The sequence below is a fragment of the Macaca nemestrina genome, chromosome 9 (assembly GCF_043159975.1).
Source record: "Macaca nemestrina isolate mMacNem1 chromosome 9, mMacNem.hap1, whole genome shotgun sequence".
Taxonomy (NCBI): Eukaryota; Metazoa; Chordata; class Mammalia; order Primates; family Cercopithecidae; genus Macaca; species Macaca nemestrina.
The window spans coordinates 47,271,555-47,290,042 of record NC_092133.1 but is presented as its reverse complement, the minus strand read 5'-3'; the positions used below and the strand labels follow the sequence as shown (position 1 = coordinate 47,290,042).

General features: G+C 34.8%; 1 protein-coding gene across 2 annotated transcripts in view; it reads right to left on the bottom strand.

The window, feature by feature from the left end:
• The window catches only part of LOC105481070 (protein kinase cGMP-dependent 1), a 1,243,906-nt gene that overhangs the window by 1,124,289 nt on the left and 101,129 nt on the right, over positions 1–18,488 (bottom strand). The gene's annotated exons all lie outside the window — the stretch shown is intronic.

Genomic DNA, 18,488 nt, shown 5'->3' with positions numbered 1-18,488 from the left:
ATAGCATTAGCTAAGGGATACTGCCTAATTAGATTAGATATGAAATAGTAAAATCAAAACATAAAAATATAACCTGCTGATAAAAATCATATTGTTGGATCTAGCTAATCATCCTAAAATGAAAAAAAGAAAAAAAAACTTCATTGGTTTCACCACAGTCATCACTAAATGACATGAAAGGCAACTACAACTTATATAAATAACTTCCTACATGTTTATTTTCTTCTAAATTACCATGGCTACTGCAGAATTAAGATAAATAGCCTTTAGCAATGTTTGGAAACAAAATATGGTGATGCTGATTGATGTATAAATTTACAAAATATTTTACTTTGGTAATGGAACCAAAAGCAACAATATTCAGGTTTAAATTTCTCGAATTTGGTAAGAACAAATTGCTAAATAATAGCAGTGAAGATGTAGCATTCTCCACGAACATTGGTCCATCAAAAAACAAACAAAAAAAGCTTCCTTATGGAAAAAGGCTAGAGATGAATTGACTTTTATCTTATGAATGTTAAATAAAAATGGAATATAATAAGAGAGAGAATCCAAAACACCATGAAATGTACTTGTTTACTGTTATCACTGATCTTTGGAAATAAAGATGTCATAAGAGTTGAATATCAGAGAGGAGACTGAGGTAAATGTTGTTCATCCTTGTGCTATAAGACATGGCTGAGACAAAGATAAATGTTAGTACAGGAATAACAAAGAGATTTAACTTGAGAGCCAATACCAATCCATTGGTCATGCCTGTCTAGAGTGATGGGTGGAAAAGATAATGAGGTTGAAACTGACTCAGTGAAGATTGCTAAGATTGATTGGCTGATTGGCTATGTCTGCCCAAGGAAAGGTATAAACAAGGACTGATATCCATGCTACAGATTTGCCCATCTCTGGGCTAACAACTAGGCAAACAAGGAAAACACTTCTAGAATCAGCGTCAGAACAGTAAAGAAACACTAAATATGTTTTAAGAGTAAGAATATGTATGTATTTATACATAAGAAAAAGATGTTCAGATTAATATACAGATATATAAATACAGGCAAGTAGGAAAAACGCAATGGAAATGCAATGGAATGTCAATGTCCCTGGTTTATCTCGATATGTTGAAGCTTCATAACCTTGATATTGGGTAAGTAGATTTACCTCTCTTAACTGAAATTTACTCATTTACAAAATGCAAAAATAATACAACATATCCCACAGGGTTCTCAGAGGACCAAATGTGACCATGTGCAATAAATGGTAGCTATTGTAATATGCAGAAATGGTGCTAGATGTTCAAAACTCTTGCCTAGCATCAAGAAGAATGCTTAAGGTGAGCTCCATAGAGACTTAATGCATGAGATCCAGGGTACTAGCTAATTAGCAAGGCTTGGAGCTGCAAAGTATAATACAGAACAGCTTATGTCAGGGGAAAGCAAAATGATTCGCTTCACTCGGTAATGAATCCCTTTTTGCACTGTTTATCTATGCTTTCCCACATTCCAACACTAACTGCATATTTCACTAGAGCCCGCAGGGTTGGGTGGCATTGTCATTACATACAAAGCAGGACAATTATTATTTTGGTTGTGCTCTTATTTTATTTCTTGATAATAACTTTAATATTTCTATCAAAACTCCCCTTTCCATCTAGCAACAGTTTAAGGAAGTAAAAACACCAGAAAAACTATTAATAGTCTTTTTTCCTTACCAGATTGTGTCTTATAACATAGTTTACAGATGTCATTCTTTTTAATCAATATGAAACATGTTCAAAATCAATAGAATTATTGTGATTCTACTTTTTTTCCTACTTAAATTGAGCCTAGGTTCAACCCTTTCATCCCAGGACTGCCCATTCCCAGGAGGAAGGATAAAACAAAGCTAAAAGAAAAGTACTTATGCCTAAGTATGAATTCAACAATTCTTGAAGGCTGTTAGAATCCAAACTGAGTGATGTCCCCTGGACTTTAAAGTTGCTGGGCATGCTGACATCAGACCTCATAGACTCAAGACCTGAGAGTCTTGCTGAATCTTGCATGCAAATCTGCCACTTGAGACTTTTGTTAAAATCCTGTTAAGACCCATTACCTATCTAGATCTATATTACCTGTCATATCCCACTGGAGGCCTACACACATGCACTCCTAGGCAAGCTGGGTCTTATTACCCACTCTAACCCCCGTGACATGCTATCAGTTATAAATATGAGCAGTAGTAAGCCCCAGACCAGGATGACAGGGTTTGCATACATGTATTTGGCCACAAACAGACCTGGCTGAAATGTCATGCGAAGACCCATTGCTAAAGGAATGTGGCTACAGTAAAATGGATACCACCATAGCTGCCCAGGGATACAGAAACCTGCTGGCCTTTGGAACTGTTGATACGGAATCTCTAAAATCAACTAAATCCATTCTCAGGCATAATATATTTGTCTTAATAAAGCTAAAACAAGCAAAAAATATCAAGAAAGAACTCTGGTTTTAGAATGAAACAATTCCATAGCAGATTTCTCATTCTTCATTCCAAAGTCTTCAATACCACACATACACAAAAGTACTCAAAATACCATCAACTTGAAAAAGAGAAGCACTTTTGTGTAGTCAGCTCAAAGAACTGGTGTTATATACTAGAGGTATGTTATATTCCTTTGGTTGTTTATCCAATTAAAAAATTCTTTTGGAAAAAAAATGACAACTGTGCATACAGTCATGGGAAATTGGAGCCTCATGACAAAGGTGGATTGGGATTACAAAACACTTCCCAAAAAGTATTGTTCCAACTATGCACTCTGCAACATCAGAAGTAGTTTTTCAGTTAAAAAAAAAAAAAAAATATATATATATATATATATATATATATATAATGTTGATTAATTGTTAGACTGACAAAACTGTTGCAATCCAGCTTTCACACATGCAAAATACCTCCAGGAGGCAATATCATAGAGATGAAGAACAAGCTCCATGGTCACGCCGACCTGTGTCAAATTCTCCTTTAATAGATTGCAGTAGAAGACAACCTGATCTTCAATTATCTCACTTTTAACATGAATAGAATAGAACCTATCTCTTTTAGGGATGCTGTGAGGGTAAAATGAGATAATACATGCTATGAACACATTAAGAACATGCTATGACATGCTAAGAACAGTGTCTGGCACATGGTAAGAATCATTAAATGTAGTCCTGGCTATATGTTCTAAGAACAGCTTTTTGTTCCTTACCTAAAATAAAATGTTTTCTCCCAGGAAAACATTACAATTAAAAAAACATTCTATATAATAATCTTGGTCAGTTTTATTTGCAAAGCGCTCTTTCAGGGAATGGAACCAGAAGATTTTGTTGTTGTTTTTGCAATGGGTTAGGATGAGATCGTATTTGTCCCAGAATCCTTTCTTCTTCTCAGTGCAGTTTGTATGGTGCTCCCTGATCCAAGATGTAACAGTAATAAATGCTATATCATTGATAAGAATTATATATTCATTTTTATTTATTTATTTATTTTATTATACTTTAAGTTCTAGGGTACATGTGTACAACGTGCAGGTTTGTTACATATGTATACTTGTGCCATGTTGGTGTGCTGCACCCATCAACTCGTCAGCACCCATCAACTTGTCATTTACATCAGGTATAACTCCCAATGCCATCCCTCCCCCCTCCCCCGTCCCCATAATAGGCCCCAGTGTGTGATGTTCCCCTTCCCGAGTCCAAGTGATCTCATTGTTCAATTCCCACCTATGAGTGAGAACATGCGGTGTTTGGTTTTCTGTTCTTGCCATAGTTTGCTGAGAATGATGGTTTCTGGCTGCATCCATGTCTCTACAAAGGACACGAACTCATCTTTTTAATGGCTGCATAGTATTCCATGGTGTATATGTGCTACATTTTCTTAATCCAATCTGTCACTGATGGACATTTGGGTTGATTCCAAGTCTTTATTATTGTGAATAGTGCTGCAATAAACATAAGTGTGCATGTGTCTTTATAGCAGTACGCTTTATAATCCTTTGGGTATATACTCAGTAAGGCGATGGCTGGGTCATATGGTATTTCTAGTTCTAGATCCTTGAGGAATCGCCATACTGTTTTCCACAATGGTTGAAACAGTTTACAATCCCACCAACAATGTAAAAGTGTTCCTATTTCTCCACATCCTCTCCAGCACCTGTTGTTTCCTGACTTTTTAATGATTGCCATTCTAACTGGTGTGAGATAGTATCTCATTGTGGTTCTGATTTGCATTTCTCTGATGGCCAGTGATGATGAGCATTTTTTCGTGTGTCTGTTGGCTGTATGCATGTCTTCTTTTGAGAATGTCCATTCATATCCTTTGCCCACTTTTTGATGGGGTTGTTTGTTTTTTTCCTTGTAGATTTGTTTGAGTTCTTTGTAGGTTCTGGATATTAGCCCTTTGTCAGATGAGTAGATTGCAAAAATTTTCTCCTATTTTGTAGGTTGCCTGTTCACTCTGATGGTAGTTTCTTTTGCTGTGCAGAAGCTCTTTAGTTTAATTAGATCTCATTTGTCAGTTTTGGCTTTTGTTGCCATTGCTTTCAGTGTTTTAGACATGAAGTCCTTGCTCACGCCTATGTCCTTAATGGTATTACCTAGGTTTTCTTCTAGGGTTTTTATGGTTTTAGGTCTAACATTCAAGTCTCTAATCCATCTTGAATTAATTTTCGTATAAGGAGTTCCAATCAATAGAAAAAGAGGGAATCTTCCCTAACTCATTTTATGAGGCTAACATCATCCTGATACCAAAGCCTGGCAGAGACACAACAAAAAAAGGGAATTTTAGACCAATATCGCTGATGAACATTGATGCAAAAATCCTCAATAAAATACCGGCAAATCGAATCCAGCAGCCCATCAAAAAGCTTATCCACCATGATCAAGTGAGCTTCATCCCTGGGATACAAGGCTGGTTCAACATATGCAAATCAATTAATGTAATCCAGCATATAAACAGAACCAAAGACAAAAACCACATGATTATCTCAATAGATGCAGAAAAGGCTTTTGACAAAAATCAACAGTCCTTCATGCTAAAAACGCTCAATGAATTTGGTATTGATGGAATGTACCTCAAAATAATAAGAGCTATTTATGACAAACCCACAGCCAATATCATACTGAATGGGCAAAAACTGGAAGCATTCCCTTTGAAAACTGGCACAAGACAGGGATGCCCTCTCTCACCACTCCTATTCAACATAGTGTTGGAAGTTCTGGCTAGGGCAATCAGGCAAGAGAAAGAAATAAAGGGTACTCAGTTAGGAAAAGAAGAAATCAAATTGTCCCTGTTTGCAGACAACATGATTGTATATTTAGAAAACCCCATCATCTCAGCCCAAAATCTCCTTAAGCGGATAAGCAACTTCAGCAAAGTCTCAGGATACAAAATCAATGTACAAAAATCACAAGCATTCTTATACACCAGTAACAGACAAACAGAGAGCCAAATCATGAATGAACTTCCATTCACAATTGCTTCAAAGAGAATAAAATACCTAGGAATCCAACTTACAAGGGATGTAAAGGACCGGATCTCTTCAACGAGAACCACAAATCACTGCTCAGTGAAATAAAAGAGGACACAAACAAATGGAAGAACATTCCATGCTCATGGATAGGAAGAATCAATATCATGAAAAGGGCCATACTGCCCAAGGTAATCTATAGATTCAATGCCATCCCCATTAAGCTACCAATGACTTTCTTCACAGAATTGGGAAAAACTGCTTTAAAGTTCATATGGAACCAAAAAAGACCCTGCATTGCCAAGACAATCCTAAGTCAAAAGAACAAAGCTGGAGGCATCAGGCTACCTGACTTCAAACTGTACTACAAGGCTACAGTAACCAAAACAGCATGGTACTGGTACCAAAACAGAGATATAGACCAATGGAACAGAACAGAGCCCTCAGTAATAATATCACACATATACAGCCATCTGATCTTTGACAAACCTGAGAAAAACAAGAAATGGGGAAAGGATTCCCTATATAATAAATGGTGCTGGGAAAATTGGCTAGCCATAAGTAGAAAGTTGAAACTGGATCCTTTCCTTACTCCTTATAAGAATTATATTTTAAATATGATTAAGATGTCAAAATATTTAAATGAATCTTTTTAGAGAAAATAATAAAATAGATGCATCAAAGAGTTCAGAGCTCTAGAGAGTTCATTTCTTTTTACTACTTTTTGAGTACTTACAGAAATTAAGAAACCATAAAATAATCTGCCTTACATTCTAAGAAATAGACAAATTAAAACCCCTCCCCCAGTCTCTCCATTTAAATACAGGAAAGAGCTATTTGCAGCAAGACTAGAAGTTTGTCTAGGAGCACTGTTGCTACCAGAAAAAACCCTAATGAGAGATGCCATGTATTTCTGCAGCAGCCATTTGTATGCAGACCTACTTACTCCAAAATCATGCAAGCTCATCCTAATAGGGGTCTAGCTTCATGAGCAGACGGTGAAATTCACACATTTGGCTTAGATCACTGTTTACAAAGGAAACACAGCTAGTCATTACGTTTAATTAGATTGCAATTATATGATAGAATATCATACTTACATTTTCATATATGTTAAATGGGTATCTTTCTCTGCCAAATAAGATTTATATCTTCTACACCAGCTATCTTTAGTTCAAAGATGGGGATCTTTGGAATGCTGGTATGTGGGAAAGTATGTTAAAAGGGAGGGAAGCAGACAGCAAAAGCAAACTAAGTCTACTTAACTACTTTTGCCTTTAGGCCAGCCCTGAGGTTAGAAGTAAAAAAGAATCAGACAATAGGCACAGATGACATAACCAACCAAGCTGACCTTACATGTACAGAGAGTAAGTCTCCATAAGGTGATCTGAAGAGTGCTAACAGATTCCACCCCTCTCATAAAGGTCCCCCCGGAGAGAGAGTCCATGAGTGGTGTTGAAAATACCTGCAGTATTTGCCCCTGTGTGTTATATTTGAAGGTTCTCACTCAAAAGCCATGGAGCAGAGGGGAGACTATAACACATTAAGACCTTATCAATTATTATGGTCTCATTTGAATTAGATCAAAAGAGCAGATATGTGGCGGGCTCACAGAGTTCAGAGGAATGAAACAAAATAATAAAAGACTGACATTTATGGAAGGTTTTCTTTATAGGCAATGTCCTTAAAAACTTTACATAGGGGATTTTGTAGTAGGGACTATTAGTACAAAGTAGGGACTATGATTATTTTCATTTTGCAGATAAGGAAACAGCTTCCCGGAGGAGCTAAGTAATCTACTTGAGATCACACAGCTAGTACAAGCATTTGAACTTTTGACTACCCCCCTTAGGAGAATGACTTCTCCACTGCTATCATTTCATTAAGGGAAACCTAGACCACCTTTGGTTAACAGGTGTCTGAGGGACTGGAGCACTGAAAGGTAAGGGTTATTTGTCCATAATCTGTAACTCCTGATCAAGAAGGAGGACTCAAGAAGAACGACCAATCTATTATCACATGATTAGCGTGCTGAATAAAGTCAAAAGCTTTCAGCCTTCCAGTGGTTCTGTGGGTTTTAGGCTACTAACGCTTTCCAACTGTCATATTCTATTCTGTCAGAAAGCACAAGAAGATATGAATTAATCAGTTAGATGACCATTTTAAACAAATATGTATGGATAAGGCCAATAATTAGCTATCACCTATCAACCATATTATCCTATAACCTTCTCTAAATCATCATTTTTAGCTTCATTTAAGTTTTATTTGTGGCTACTATTCTATATATTCCATTTTAAAAACTTCTTTTTAAGAAAGCAAAACATTGGATGCAGGAGATATCTTCTTGACTAGTCTTGAAATAGATGCTGGATAAAGCTAGTGCATGTTCTACAGAGTCCAAAGAATTTACTTTTTGACATATTTCTTGATAATAGTAGACTCTTAGTATTTACAGCTGAGTTCTGAGCACAAATTTACATATTCATAACCCCTGGTTGACTGAAATTTGACATCATTAAGCACAAGTCATCAATATCTCATGAAGCTGTAGTGAAAGTTTCTCTGGGTGTTTTATGGAAGTAACAAAATACATTTGCTCATACATAATAAAAACTACATTTCAACAATATAAAAATGTAGAGCATCAGTAGTTTTCATTTTACTGCATTAAGCTCTCTTATTCAGTCTAGTGTACTAATATTATGCATACAAATGCTATATTGGTTAGTAGAAGGTCAGTGTATTTGGAAGATATGTTTAAGGGTTTTTTTATATATAGTTACATCATAAACAATTTCATTACATCATATATGTTATCTTGTCATTTTTTTCAATTATCTTATTCTAGCAAATTTGTATTTTATAAAGACTAAACATATATGAGATATGCCTCAGGCCAACTTCCACCACAGCATAATCATGTTGAAAAACAGGAGAAAGGATTTGGGATATTTACATTTAATACCAATTTTATTTTTTGAAACAAGGTCTCACTCTGTCTTCCAGGCTGGAGTGCAGTGGCATAATCAAAGTTTACTGCAGTCTTGACCTACTGAGCTCAGGTAATCCTCCCACATCAGCCACCAGAGTAGCTGGGACGACAAGTGCACACCACCATGCCTGGCTAATTTTTTGTATTTTTTGTAGACACAGGGTTTCGCCACGTTCTCCAGGCTGGTCTAAGTCCTGAGCTCAGGTGACCTGCCTGCCTTGGCCTCCCAAAGTGCTGGGATTGCAAGCGTGAGCCACCATGCCCAGCCCAATATTTTTTAAATGTATGCATTATGTGGAGGATATTATAGATTTGTAGTCAATTGCATTGTTCCTCATTTACAACTATTTCTTAGAGCTTACCCATAAGATTTATAAAACATATGTATGATAATGTACATATTTAAACAAGGTTAATATGCAGTTTTTAATATGTAAATCTAGTTTTTAATCACTCAATATATCTACATAGAAACACTTCTCACTCCTCTCAACTGTGAATATGTAGCAGACAGACATTTGAAGGTTGCTTTTTCACAATAACTGTCTTCCCTTGCCATTTCATTTTATGTGAATCCAAATGATACTATATCTCAATGATGATACAACAAAATGATTTTAAATGTGTTTTAAAGTAATGTAGCAATGTTAGCTTATTAAAACATTTTTCACTATTCTTACACAGTAAACTTTTGATGGTTGTAGGCACTATGGTTATAATACATATGTGTGTATATATATATATATAAAAAACATATATTAGGAATTAATGTCAGTCAGAATTTCTAAAAATAATTAAATATAAATGTAATCATATTGATACTAATCATATTAATTAGGTTAAATTTAACACATTAATCCTAAATTAATTATAGTAATAAATATATATGCATAACATATACGTCAGGAATTAATGTCAGTCTTAGGATTTCTATAACAAAAATTAAATATATTATATATGATATTCCATTTCCATAGAGTTGGAATAATAATTCACAATTATTTGGTTGCACATGTTAACATCTACTTCATTCAACCATTGATTCAGCAAACATTAGTGGTGGTTATATTTTTTTTTTTTTTTAATTATTATTATTATACTTTAAGTTGTAGGGTACATGTGCATAACGTGCAGGTTTGTTACATATGTATACTTGTGCCTTGTTGGTGTGCTGCACCCATCAACTCGTCATTTACATCAGGTATAACTCCCAATGCAATCCCTCCCCCCTCCCCCCTCCCCCCTCCCCCCTCCCCATGATAGGCCCCGGTGTGTGATGTTCCCCTTCCTGAGTCCGAGTGATCTCATTGTTCAGTTCCCACCTATGAGTGAGAACATGCGGTGTTTGGTTTTCTGTTCTTGTGATAGTTTGCTAAGAATGATGGTTTCCAGCTGCATCCATGTCCCTACAAAGGACACAAACTCATCCTTTTTGATGGCTGCATAGTATTCCATGGTGTATATGTGCCACATTTTCTTAATCCAATCTGTCACTGATGGACATTTGGGTTGATTCCAAGTCTTTGCTATTGTGAATAGTGCCGCAATAAACATACGTGTGCATGTGTCTTTATAGCAGCATGATTTATAATCCTTTGGGTATATACCCAGTAATGGGATGGCTGGGTCATATGGTACATCTAGTTCTAGATCCTTGAGGAATCGCCATACTGTTTTCCATAATGGTTGAACTAGTTTACAATCCCACCAACAGTGTAAAAGTGTTCCTATTTCTCCACATCCTCTCCAGCACCTGTTGTTTCCTGACTTTTTAATGATCGCCATTCTAACTGGTGTGAGATGGTATCTCATTGTGGTTTTGATTTGCATTTCTCTGATGGCCAGTGATGATGAGCATTTTTTCATGTGTCTGTTGGCTGTATGAATGTCTTCTTTTGAGAAATGTCTGTTCATATCCTTTGCCCACTTTTTGAAGCGGTTGTTTGTTTTTTTCTTGTAAATTTGTTTGAGTTCTTTGTAGGTTCTGGATATTAGCCCTTTGTCAGATGAGTAGATTGCAAAAATTTTCTCCCATTCTGTAGGTTGCCTGTTCACTCTGATGGTAGTTTCTTTTGCTGTGCAGAAGCTCTTTAGTTTAATGAGATCCCATTTGTCAATTTTGGCTTTTGCTGCCGTTGCTTTTGGTGTTTTAGACATGAAGTCTTTGCCCATGCCTATGTCCTGAATGGTACTACCTAGGTTTTCCTCTAGGATTTTTATGGTATTAGGTCTAACATTTAAGTCTCTAATCCATCTTGAATTAATTTTCGTATAAGGAGTAAGGAAAGGATCCAGTTTCAGCTTTCTACTTACGGCTAGCCAATTTTCCCAGCACCATTTATTAAATAGGGAATCCTTTCCCCATTTCTTGTTTCTCTCAGGTTTGTCAAAGATCAGATGGCTGTAGATGTGTGGTATTATTTCTGAGGACTCTGTTCTGTTCCATTGGTCTATATCTCTGTTTTGGTACCAGTACCATGCTGTTTTGGTTACTGTAGCTTTGTAGTATAGTTTGAAGTCAGGTAGCGTGATGCCTCCAGCTTTGTTCTTTTGACTTAGGATTGTCTTGGCAATGCAGGGTCTTTTTTGGTTCCATATGAACTTTAAAGCAGTTTTTCCCAATTCTGTGAAGAAACTCGTTGGTAGCTTGATGGGGATGGCATTGAATCTATAAATAACCTTGGGCAGTATGGCCATTTTCACGATATTGATTCTTCCTATCCATGAGCATGGTATGTTCTTCCATTTGTTTGTGTCCTCTTTTATTTCACTGAGCAGTGGTTTGTAGTTCTCCTTGAAGAGGTCCTTTACATCCCTTGTAAGTTGGATTCCTAGGTATTTGATTCTCTTTGAAGCAATTGTGAATGGAAGTTCATTCCTGATTTGGCTCTCTGTTTGTCTGTTACTGGTGTATAAGAATGCTTGTGATTTTTGCACATTAATTTTGTATCCTGAGACTTTGCTGAAATTGCTTATCAGCTTAAGGAGATTTTGGGCTGAGACAATGGGGTTTTCTAAATATACAATCATGTCATCTGCAAACAGGGACAGTTTGACTTCTTCTTTTCCTAACTGAATACCCTTGATTTCTTTCTCTTGCCTAATTGCCCTAGCCAGAACTTCCAACACTATGTCGAATAGGAGTGGTGAGAGAGGGCATCCCTGTCTTGTGCCAGTTTTCAAAGGGAATTTTTCCAGTTTTTGCCCATTCGGTATGATATTGGCTGTGGGTTTGTCATAGATAGCTCTTACTATTTTGAGGTACGTTCCATCAATACCGAATTTATTGAGCGTTTTTAGCATGAAGGGCTGTTGAATTTTGTCAAAAGCCTTTTCTGCATCTATTGAGATAATCATGTGGTTCTTGTCTTTGGTTCTGTTTATATGCTGGATTATGTTTATTGATTTGCAAATGTTGAACCAGGCTTGCATCCCAGGGATGAAGCCCACTTGATCATGGTGGATAAGCTTTTTGATGTGTTGCTGAACCCGGTTTGCCAGTATTTTATTGAGGATTTTCGCATCGACGTTCATCAGGGATATTGGTCTAAAATTCTCTTTTTTTGTTGTGTCTCTGCCAGGCTTTGGTATCAGAATGATGTTGGCCTCATAAAATGAGTTAGGGAGGATTCCCTCTTTTTCTATTGATTGGAATAGTTTCAGAAGGAATGGTACCAACTCCTCCTTGTACCTCTGGTAGAATTCAGCTGTGAATCCATCTGGTCCTGGACTTTTTTTGGTTGGTAGGCTATTAATTATTGCCTCAATTTCAGAGCCTACTATTGGTCTATTCAGGGATTCAACTTCTTCCTGGTTTAGTCTTGGAAGAGTGTAAGTGTCCAGGAAATTATCCATTTCTTCTAGATTTTCCAGTTTATTTGCGTAGAGGTGTTTATAGTATTCTCTGATGGTAGTTTGTATTTCTGTGGGGTCGGTGGTGATATCCCCTTTATCATTTTTAATTGCGTAGATTTGATTCTTCTCTCTTTTCTTCTTTATTAGTCTGGCTAGTGGTCTGTCAATTTTGTTGATCTTTTCAAAAAACCAACTCCTAGATTCATTGATTTTTTGGAGAGTTTTTTGTGTCTCTATCTCCTTCAGTTCTGCTCTGATCTTAGTTATTTCTTGCCTTCTGCTAGCTTTCAAATGTGTTTGCTCTTGCTTCTCTAACTCTTTTAATTGTGATGTTAGAGTGTCAATTTTAGATCTTTCCTGCTTTCTCTTGTGGGCATTTAGTGCTATAAATTTCCCTCTACACACTGCTTTAAATGTGTCCCAGAGATTCTGGTAAGTGGTGGTTATTAACGTCAAGTTTTCTGCTAGTTCCAGGAAATACAAAAAGAGGATATGATGTGGTCATTGAAAGGCTTGAAGTCTTTAGAGTAGAGCAACTAGCAGCCACTGTTTACTACCCTTAGTCAAATAAGAAATAAGTAAAGTTTGTTAACAGAAAAAAGCAATTAAATTGAAATATTTACATTTGTAGTTAGTAGTGTCTTCCAAAGAGTTACTTGAATCTTACACAAGGTTTTTATTACAACTTAATTTCACTTTAAATTTATCCATTTTGCTCAGTGATTCAAACCACCAAATTTCCATTCTATATGTATTGCAGACTTTATATCAAATGGTACGATTGTGAAGGAACGTAATCTGAGAATTTCTAGAAGAAATGCCACTGTAATCCAGTTAGGAAATAGTTCAACACATTAATCATGGACAAAGTGCTCCAAGCTATCTGGCATCTTCAGTTATTCTTAGAAGGCTAGGAAGAAAAACTAGAGGATATTGTACTAAATTCAGGTTTGCTCAAAATACTGACTTAACCGAACTCTAAAATATTCAGATTTCTGTTTTCTTTTATGACTTCACTCTTTTAAAAATGACTTATTTGATGACACATTTACCACAAACTTTTGCTCCCAGTGGAACATTTATATATACTTTATTGTCGTATCGATAACATTTAATAGACTTATCTGGAGAACACAAAGACTTAGGATTGGATAAAATTTGATAGTATGTAGTACATTTAGTGTCACATTGGTCTACTGCTGACTTTCCATCTCCATCATACTCCAAGTGTTAGAGCTTGGCATACGCAGGTTCTGTGTCTGAGGTGCTCTTCTCTTAGTTTGTCACCTGGCCAAATGACACCCATCATTCTAGATCAGCATCCCTGTCACTGTTTTAGAAAAATTTCCCCTGACACTGAAGCTAACTCAAGAACCTTTCTATTAACTTCTCTATTAACTTTCCATTTTTGCACTTTTCACAATTTTTGATTGTCTTATTTAACTATTGCTTTGATATCTGTTATATTTAATCATCACACCAGCTCCACATGGTACTAAGTACATTTATTATCTACATGTAACAGATGAGGAAACTGGCTCTTTGTTCCTACATGTTAAGCACCTAGCATGGTGCTTGGCTCATATTTATATATGCTAAATGTCTGTAGAATAAATTGACTGAATCAGCTATCTCTTAGAGTTGAAATTTGACCATCTGGACCTGATGGGCAAAATGCATCAAAGAGAACGGGATTTGAAACCTGTCTGCCTATATGACCCTGATACACAGAGAAATATACACCCTCTGAAACTCTATTTTTCATTAGTGAAATGAGTCTAACATCTATTTCATAGAGTTGTTAGGATTTAATGAGATAATGTAATCAAAATAACCTAACTTTAATACTTTGAAATCAAATTTTCAATAATAGTGTGTATTCATATATCTTGATTCTAGCCCTGATATTTTAAGAGCACCTCTCACCTCTCCAAATGATAGCCTTTCAAATTAAAATATCTTGCCCTTTTTCCTTACTTTTAATTGTCCCATCTTTCTTAAACTGTACTTCTATTTATTGATATATTACTTCACTCAGTAAACATTTTCTGGGTACTTACTATATGAAAGGTGCAATTACTCATAAATCCTGTCTTCATAGAGCACACAACTAAATAAAGAGCTAAATTATGCAATTAATCATTCAGAATGAGGATCAGACACAAGACTTGTCAAAGCACAGATTGCTGGGCATCATTGCTAGAATTTCTCATTCCGTAGGTCCAGGGTGAGCCCCGATAATTTTCCTTTCTACCAGATACTGTTGCTGCTGGTCCAGGAATCACATTTTGAGAACCAGTCAACTAAAGTATAATGATATATTTGCCCAAGAAGATGTGAGAGACTTGGGAAGGAAGAAATTACTTTAAAAAATATATCTCAGGAATTTTATGGAGGAAATGGTGTTGGCTCTGGCCTTGAAAGATGGGAAAGGATTTGAATGAGGTTTTATGTTTTTATCTTCTGGGTGGAAATGATCATATTGTAATCAATTTGACAACAGATAATTTGATAATTCTATAATTGAAAATAAATTGAAGATAAAGCATAAAATTGTTTGATAGAAATAAATGGTAAACAAATATCAAAAGTGGCAGCTTTCACATATGAAAAAACTCATGCTACAGGTTTATTGGTAGGAACTAATGTGTGTGTATGTGTGTGTGTATATATGTGTGTTTGTGTGTATATATACTTACACACACACAGAATGGAGGAAACCAATTAAAGAACATTTGAATTTATAGCTAATATTGCATGAATTAGAAGAGTTAATGAAATAATGTACATTATAATACCTGACTCTGGTCTAAGGAACACATACTGACTACAGCTTAGTAATTTAGCTATTACACTATTAGTATGTGTGTTTTTTTTAATTCTAGAAATTGCTTGCTTTGTAAAATACATATTTTCTCTGCAAAATTATTGATAAGTTAATAGAAAACTAGCTGATTGTAGGTTAAACTGAGTGGGAATTCACAAATCCTTTTACATTGTCTTTCATTGAAAGACAAAAATTACTCACAATGTATAAATAAAAAGGTTGCATATGTATAACAGAGCATGCTACTGTGAGGACTGGCTGAACCTTAACACACTTGATGTGTTATTCTCAAGTAGGGCAAATGTAGGTTCTGAGTCAGTTGCAACTTCAAAGGTGAGACTCAAAGGAAAATCTGAAATTTCACAGCTGAACAGAATTGACATCAAAAATATAATCAATAAACTGTCTGATGGAAAATACAGTTAATGGATCATAAAATGTAACATGCAAATTCACATACCAATTCTGCCATTGTCAATATGATTAAGCAGTTCTTATGACCATACCCAGGGGTGCACCACAACGGACTCAAACACATTAGCAACTCTGCATTTTCAGGCATCATGTTGGTAGTTTGAAATTGGCCATGATGGGAATATTCACACCATAAAAAACTTGCAAAGACGAAAAATCAAAACTTGCTTCTTTTTTTTTTTTTTTTCCGAAGCTGATTGTCAACCATTCACCTTATTGAATTTAAAGTTCTCACTTCTTGAGACTCATATAATGAAAAATTTGATTACATAGACATTGTAAGGAAATGAGAAGAAAATTAAATATTTGGATTTACTATGGTAAAAAGAATTTAGTATATATTTAAAAAACGTTTACAATGTTACAAATGAATTCTAAATACTTCACATTCATGATCACAAGCACCTTTGGAGGAAAGCATTATTTAATAACTATTTAACAGAGAATGAAACATAAGTTCATAGTGGTTAAATAACCAAGACTTATTCTTTTCTTAATTGAAAAAATATATATTCTTATAGTGCCCAACATGATGTTTTATTATATGTGAACATTTTGGTATAACTAAACCAAGTTAATTAACATAATAATTACCTCACATACTTACATTTTTGTGGTGAAAACATTTAAGATCTATTTTTGACTAGTAAGATTAATTGCCTCCTAAGTCAAAAATATACTTGAGGGATACTTCTTTCTCCCTCGTTCTTGGGAACAAAGATAACTGAACAGAAGTTGATAACCAGTTCTCTATTTTTTAACAATAACAATAATTTAATTTAAAAATAGAGTTTTAGGTTGTATTAGTTTAAGCACAAGGAAAAACACTCTCAATAGTAAAAGGTTTTATGAAACGCAGTTCTCTCAAACATTTTACGACATACAACCTAATTTTAAATACAAACTTCAAGAAAAATTTTATTATTTTTTGACCTCCATTTAAATCTAGTAATTTTGTGATATGGATGGGTATTTTTAGAAAGAAATACATTTGGTATGAGGAATTGAAGAAATACACTTGTCATGCATGATAAAAGTTTATTAAGTTTCATTTTAGTTACAGGCAAGCCATTGTAAGACATCGAAAGCTAAACATTTATATTCAAATTTTTTTCCAATTTTCTTTTATTTCCTTAGGATGAAGTTTAGTTCAATAAATTATCTCTTGAGCATAATGGCATATGCTTCAACATTGATGACAGTTTTACATATAGTTTTGTGAATCTCCTCACTATCTTTAAAAAGCTGAGACTTTACAGAACACACACACACACACACACACACACATACACAGCCCAACTCTAATGATCTTAATTGAAAATTTGCATGGTCCAAGTGTATTATGTTAGGTCAAACAAATAATTTTTTAAAGCTCTGGCTTATTATACTTCAACAGAAGTTTTAGAAACCTTAAAAAACTAAATGTGTGAGTTTTTAAATTAAATGAATAAAAATTTCATATAGAGGGAAAAGAGGTAGATAATATTCAAAATAAGTCAGATGTTTAATAACATCCTGGTTAAACGTTTTCAAAAGTTGTATCGTTTATTATAATCATAAAAAGATAATTCTACATGTGAAAACAAATAAAGTTTTGTGTATGTGATATGTCTTTGCACATAAGCAGGTGCATTCCCTAAAATAAACTGCAAATCAACTGTGAAATTTTAGTGTCAAGAAGTATATTTGGCATTCAAGCAAGATTCAAATACTAATTTTTTGTTAAGTGAATAAAACATCATCCATGTGCCAGCTCAGGGCTAGGCATTGGGGAACACCAACAAGGTTTCTACCCACATGGAACTTAGAGTCATTAGACTAAAAATGTTCCTTAATATCCATGTCTTCATTTAATTCTTTGTACTAGTAAATTCAGAATGTATATCTGATTCATAGACCTAGGCTTGAAGATGTGCACATAAGTTCAAGCATTCCCATTGAAAGTGTTTGGAAAATAGTGTGCAGTTTTCCACACATATGATGATCTAACAAAATATACACATGTAGATAGATAGATAGATAGATAGATAGATAGATAGATAGACAGATATAAATAGACAGAGAGATAATTGATCTTAAAAAAAGGACAGGGCCAATTTTCAAAATGGTATATTATTAAAAAGTAGGCTCTTTCCTTTCATATTAATAGCCCAAATCCAAGCTTTCCAAAAGATTCATAATATATTCTGTGTGTCAACTCTCAGGTGTCTCATTAAAAATACTTTATTGTCTTAACAATTTTTCTTATTAAATTTTATCTTCAAAATAGTCTTTATTCCAAGATATACTTCTTAAATGTTATATAGTTGATGCCCCTTTTGTTTAAAAATTTTAAGCCCAAATACAGTTTCTCTAACTTTTAAGCTAACTAGTACTAAGAAGACAGCAGCAGCATTCAGCTTAAACAGAGTGTTAGGTGAGATTTTGAGAGTTAGGCAATTTGGAATTGGTGATGCAATTTTATTATATGGAAGTGACTCATTATTTCATTACTGAGTATGATTTCTGGAATTGTTATTTGGAAGCAAATGTGTGAGGTAAATACTCCTTGAAAAACATAAATAATTGCTCATCATGACTTCTTCATCCTGAATAATAAATAAATTTAAGACATTGACTTAAAGGTAATTGAAATACTACACTTTTTCTTCATTAGTAATGAAGATACATTAAAATATAGCCTAAAATATAAAGAAGGAGTTATGTAATTAATTCAGAAGTACACAGGAGGAAACACACTATCAAGTATAAAACAATTTCTGTTCCATAAAATTAATTTATTATTAAGAAAACCAACATATACTGAACCTGTGCTATGTGCTGGAACAGTGGGCTTAGAGAGAACAGAGTAGTTC